The sequence below is a fragment of the Panthera uncia genome, chromosome B4 (genome assembly GCF_023721935.1).
Source record: "Panthera uncia isolate 11264 chromosome B4, Puncia_PCG_1.0, whole genome shotgun sequence".
Taxonomy (NCBI): domain Eukaryota; kingdom Metazoa; phylum Chordata; class Mammalia; order Carnivora; family Felidae; genus Panthera; species Panthera uncia.
This window is the reverse complement of record NC_064809.1, coordinates 121,664,586-121,670,730: the sequence shown is the minus strand read 5'-3', so window position 1 is coordinate 121,670,730 and position 6,145 is coordinate 121,664,586. Positions and strand designations below refer to the sequence as shown.

Sequence of the window (6,145 nt, the reverse complement as noted above, 5' to 3'; positions counted from 1 at the left end):
TTCGCATGAGCCACTGGAAATCTGACTTCTGTTACCCTCAATATACCCAGAGTTATTCAGAATACTTAGGTTACATGGCAAAAGGGAATTCAGGTTACTAATCTACTGACTTTAAAATAGGGAGATTATCCTGGATCATCTGAGTGGGCACAAGGTGCTCACAAGAGTCCTTAAAAGTGGGAGAGGGAGGGGCGCCTGTGTGGCTCAGTCGGTTAAGCTTCTGACTTGGGCTCAGGTCACGATCTCACTGTCCGTGAGTTCGAGCCCCGCATCGGGCTCTGTGCTGACTGCTCAGAACCTGGATCCTGTTTCAGATTCTGTGTCTCCCTCTCTCTCTGACCCTCCCCTGTTCATGCTCTGTCTCTCCCTGTCTCAAAAATAAATAAAACGTTAAAAAAATTTTTTTTAAAAAATAAAAAAAAAAGTGGAAGACGGAGGCAGAGAAGAGAGTCAAAGAGCTATGAGGATGGAAGGGGGGGGTCAAAGATGCTACTTTGCTGTCTTTGGAGACAGAGGAAAGGGACCACAAGCCAAGGAGTGTGGTTGGCTTCTAGAAGCTCAAAAAGCATTCTCTTCTAGGGCCCCCAGAAGGAATGTTGACACCTTAAGCTTAGTTCAACACGTATCGGACTTCTAACGTACAGAACCGTAAGGTAACAAATGTTTTGTTTAACCACTAAGTTGATGGTAATTTGTTATAAAAGCAATGGAGAATGAATAGGCACAGTGTGTGTTTCTTCTGTCAGGGCATTTTCTCTCAGTCAGTGAGATTCATCCCTTTTGCTGAGTCCATGATTTGTTTCTTTTTATTGCACAGTAGTATTCTATTATATGAAACACCAAAGTTAGTTTTGCCATTCTCATAGTGATGAACTTTTGATTATTTCCAGTTATTAGACTACTATGATAAAGCTACTATGAACAGGTTTCTTGTTTTTTTTGGGGGGGGGGCCTCAAAATGTGACATTCATTCGAAGGAAAAGAAAAGAAAAGAAAAGACCAGATATCCATCCCTTAGCTCCCTTCCCTCCCCCATCCTGTTTCTCTTTAGTCCCCCAAGGACTGGACCCCGGCTAGGGGGATGTAGCAGGACAACCCCTCTCAGATGAGGTCAGCAACACTGAGGGGCATCTCCTCAATGGAGGTGTTGTAGAAGGTCTCGACGTCTCAGAGAGTCCTCTTGTTTTCTTCTGTCACCATGTTAAAAGCCACATCCTTATGGTCAAATCATCTACCAGGGCTGATTCTGCAGATATAATTTTCCCTGTTGGTGGGAAGGTCATGGTTGATGACTAAGGAGACCTGCTGCACATCAGTGCCTCTGGCCAGCAGGTCAGTGGTAATCAATACTCTGCTACAGCCAGAGTGGACCCCCGTCATGATCACATCTCACTCCCTTTGGTCCACATCTCCATGCGTGGCAGACTCCGCGAAGTGTCGGGCATGCATCTTCTCAGCGGGCCAACCAACCTTCCGGTGTTGATTATGACTGCCTGTGTGACGGTCAGGGTCTCATACAAAGTCACACAGAATGTCTAGCATCCACGCTTCTCATTCCACATTGATGTAGAACTCGTGGATACCCTCCAGGGTCAACTTTTCCTTCTTGACCAGAATCTGAATGGGGTCCCTCATGAATTTCTTGGTCACCTCAAGCACATCGGAAGGCACTGCAGCTGACAGCAAACCCCTCTGGGTGTTGTTGTCGAGCTTTTGAAGTACGTCATAGATCTGGCGCTTGAATCCACAGCTTAACATTTCATCAGCTTTGTCCAGTACACACATCTTGATGTATTTGGGAGACGGGATCTCTAGTTAAGCATATCAAACCCATGATTAGGGGTACCCACAATGATATGGGGAGCTTCCATCTGTAGCTTTTGTACCTCAGCATGCACATGGGTCACATGGGTCCCACCAATGCAAGTGTGGCAGGAGGTACCCACATAATCTCCAAATGCCATGGCTACCTTCTGTATCTGCTGAGTCAATTCTCTAGTGGGTGTCAGGACCAAGTCCTTTGGAGCCTTTAGGTCCAATTCAATCTGTTGCAGGATCCACATGGCAAAAGCGACTGTTTTCCCAGTCCCAGATTGGGCTGGAGCGATCACGTAATAACCCTTGATACAAGGAAGAATGTCTTGCTGCTGGATGGCCAAAGGCCTCTCAAAACCAGAGGTGTAGATGTCACAGAGGAGGGACTCAGAGAAGTTCGTGTCATCAAAGCTGCCAACATTTTCATTCTAGTTACTCTCGAAGATGCCTTGGGCTCCGTCCCGACACAGTCATTGTCTCTGGATTGGGATTCCTGACTCACAGACATGATCCTTAGAAACTAGGCTATGAACAGTTTTCTATGCTCTTTCTTTGGATATACGAGCATCCATTCAAGAGAATTGTTACACATTTTGGCTTTTGCCTGGTTCTTAAGCCAGACATTATCAGCAAGCCACATCATCATCCCCAGAAGAGTAGTCAATGAGCAGATGTCCCTGAAAAATAGCTCAGCCATCAGTATCCCAGTGTTGCACAAAGCCTGTCTGCCAGCAAAAATCCAACAAAGTCAGCTTAAAGATGCTAGAACAATGCAGTCTATAATTAAAGTTTTTAAGTAAATTAATAATTCTGCTGGGAGTGGAACCAGAACAGAAAATCAAAAAGCCAGTAGCAGCACCACTAAAAGTAAAGGATGGTAAATTAAAATGTATGTATCCATGCATTTCAGGAGGAAAAGAATTGAGTATCCACTCAGGATTGACAACATTGTGTTAGCCTGACTTATAAAGACTCTGCTGACAACCTTAGTAGGGACATGGTCAGATAAGTAAATAGTATCTGTCCATAACTTATCTTCTACGTTCTCTGATCATGCTTTTCATTGGGTGTCATGGAAGGAGAGAGACCCTATAGTCCACCTGGTGGGTGTGGACCCAGGAAGGGGTACAGGAAACTGGAGTGTCCTTGTTAATGAGAACAGGAAGTCCAAAGCCCAGAGGCAGGAACTCGTGGGCACAGTTGAGGAACCACAGGAACCTGATGAGTATTCAAGGACAGCAAACCTCTGCTCCTTCAGAGGTACATTATAAAGACCCCAGGAATAGGGAACCCTTGAAACATTACCATGTTCATGCAGAAACTCTCAGTAGGGACCAACCAATGACTATATTTCCAAAAGAGATATAAACATCATACCGAAATTCTTTTAATTCCTCAAAATCCCCTTCTCCTCCCCACCCCCCTGCTTTTTTTTTTTTTTTTTTTTTTTTTTTGGTAAAAGTTCCTGGGAATAACCTTTACCTGGAATACTTTCTCTTTCTTTTCCTATCCCCCCTCCTAAAACTTCTGTTAGCATGGCTATTGATCCTTTACATTTCAGTTTAATATCACTTCCTCTTACAAGTCTTCCCCACTCCCTCGTGTCTCCCTGATCCCCAAACTTTGGAAGATGCTTCTGCTTTGTACAGCTACAGCCTTCTCAGATTCGCCTTACCATTAACTCTAGCTTTTGTTGTCACTGTGTATTTAGTCATCTGTCTTCCCTGAAAGACAATGAAGTGGTACCCTCGGGACAATTTTTATCACCATTTAAGCTGTGGAATCTGAAGTACATTGTAGAGCGATACCTTGACTCCTCATCTATAAAACAGGCACAACAACAGGCCTTACCTTAGAGCATTGTGGTGAGCACTGCATGAGTTCATACAGACCAGGCGCTTAGAACAGTAGACCCTCACAGATGATCTCATACCAGCTCCTGGATCTTCCCATCCTCTGCCATTTTGGCAAATGGCAATTCCAGTATTCCGACTGCTTGAGCCAAAAGCTTTGGACGCATCCTTAACCACCTTTCTCTTTCTCTCTTACCCCTCATTCAATCCATTAGTAAATCCTGCCTGTCAGCTCTACTCCCAAATGATCTACTGCTCAAATGATGCAGCACTTTCTCACCACTTCCTCTATGACCACCCTGGTCTGAGCCATCATCCCTCTCACCTGGATTACTGAAACAGCATCCTTACGGGTCCTCCTCCTGCTTCCACCGTTGCCCCTCACTCAGCTCTCCACAATCATCCCATTGAACCACAAGTCAGAGTGGGCTATTTCTCTGCCCAGACCCTTTCGGTGGCTCCTGTCTCACTCAGAGTCAAAGCCCAAGACCTGATGATGGCCCACAAGTCTCATGACTGGCCTCCAGCTAAGTCTCATTCCAGCCACATGGGACTCCTTGCTGTTTCTTGAACAGAACATACACACTTCTGCCTCAGGACCTTTGTGCTTATTGTACTTCCTCCAGAGAGCTCCCTCACTCCTTTCTGCTCAAACCAGTAAGAACTCCGTGGACCACCTTATATAAAACCATCTCCCTCCTCTCTATACTCCTCCACTCCAGACTCTCCAACTCTTTAACCTATTTTATTTATATTCCTAGTAGTTATTACTATGTGGGGTATCTATCTATGTATCTTTATACATGTATACAGAAAGCTGTGTGTGTGTGTATATATATATATATATATATACACATACATATATATATATACATACATATATATATATGTTTGTTTATTGTCTTTCCCCACTTGAATGTAAACTCTGTAAGGCAGGTATCTGTTTATTTTGTTCACTATTACACTCCCAGAGCATGAAACAACATGGCATAAATGCCATAACTGCTCAATAAATATTTGTAAATAAATGAATGACTATTGTTATTTGGTACACAGTAGTAGGTCCACCATAACTACTTACTGCATAAAAAAACAAATGAATATTCCATAGTTTCCCCAGAAGAGCATTGCTAATGGGGGGCTCAGGTGAAAGAAACGGGGACGTGTATGCACAAACATTTGCTGCATGGGCTGCATGTTCTTGGAATCACGGTTTCTTCTAATGCTTTTTAAAAATGAGTGTTTCAGAGGTGCCTGGGTGGCTCAGTCAGTTAAGCATCGGACTTCTGCTCAGGTCCTGACCTCACAGTTCATGAGTTCAAGCCTCATGCTGGGCTCTGTGCTGACAGCTCAGAGCCTGGAGCCTGCTTCAGATTCTGTGTCTCCCTCTTGCTCTGCCCCTTGCTTGCTCTCTCTCTCTCTCTCTCAAAAATAAATAAAAAAACATTTTAAAAAAATAAATAAAATGAGGGTTTTATACGGTTTGTATGTCCACTTTTAAGTAGTCTGCACTTTTAAGTTTCTAAACCTCAGTTATCATCAGAATTACCCACAGGGATTCTTAGTCAATCGGTCTTATTTAATTGGGAATTTAAGTAGGTTTGAGCAAGAATTTAACCTTTAGTTTCCTTATATGAAGAATAGGATTATAATACCATCCACTAGGGTGGTAAGGATTACATAAAATATTCTCTGTGGGGTGTCTTACACAGAGTATTAGGTACTAATGCTTCTGCTCATTTTCTTTAAAGTTTAGAGGTAAAATTCTTACAAACAAATCATATTCCTTGCTCTCTAAAACTTGAGGTTTGGGGGCACCTGGGTGGCTCAGTCGGTTAAGCGTCTAACTTCAGCTCAGGTCACAATCTCAGGGTTTGTGAGTTTGAGCTGGGCGTCGGGCTCTGTGCTGACAGCTTGGAGCCTGGAGCCTCATTTGAATTCTGTGTCTCCTCCTCTCTCTGCCCCTCCCATGCTCATGCTCTTGTCTCTCTCTGTCTCTCAATAATAAATAAACGTAAAAAATTTTTTTTTTTTTTAATTTTAGGTTTGATTTCATCTTTAGTCTGGATCTCTACTTTGAGTTCCAGATTTATTTTGCAAATACGTACTCAGCATCATCACTTGGATGTCTCACTGAGATGTCGAACCCAACATATCTAAAGCAACTCAAACTTGTCTGCTGGAGGCCTCCTCCTCCAAGTCCCCCTTCTCCAGCAATGGAATAAGCTCACACCAGACATCTAGGAGTCCTTTCCTCTCTCTCACCTTTCACGTGCAATTAACGATCAGGTGCTTACGGTTCCGACTCTGATTAATTTTCTCGGTCCCCCATCTTCTACTCTCCATTGCCTGCACACTGGTCTTCACACACCCTCTGCAGCTCCCTTCTTACTCATTCTCCACACTGCAGCCAGAAAGGTCGTTTACAAATACAAATCGGGTCGTGTCCTGATGGATCCTCTCCAACTCTTTAGTGG

At 43.7% G+C, this 6,145-nt stretch overlaps 1 pseudogene; it reads right to left on the bottom strand.

Moving 5' to 3' along the window:
• Positions 1-965: 965 nt before the first annotated feature.
• On the bottom strand, positions 966-2,578 carry LOC125919510 (eukaryotic initiation factor 4A-I-like; annotated as a pseudogene).
• Between the last annotated feature and the right edge of the window lie 3,567 nt (positions 2,579-6,145).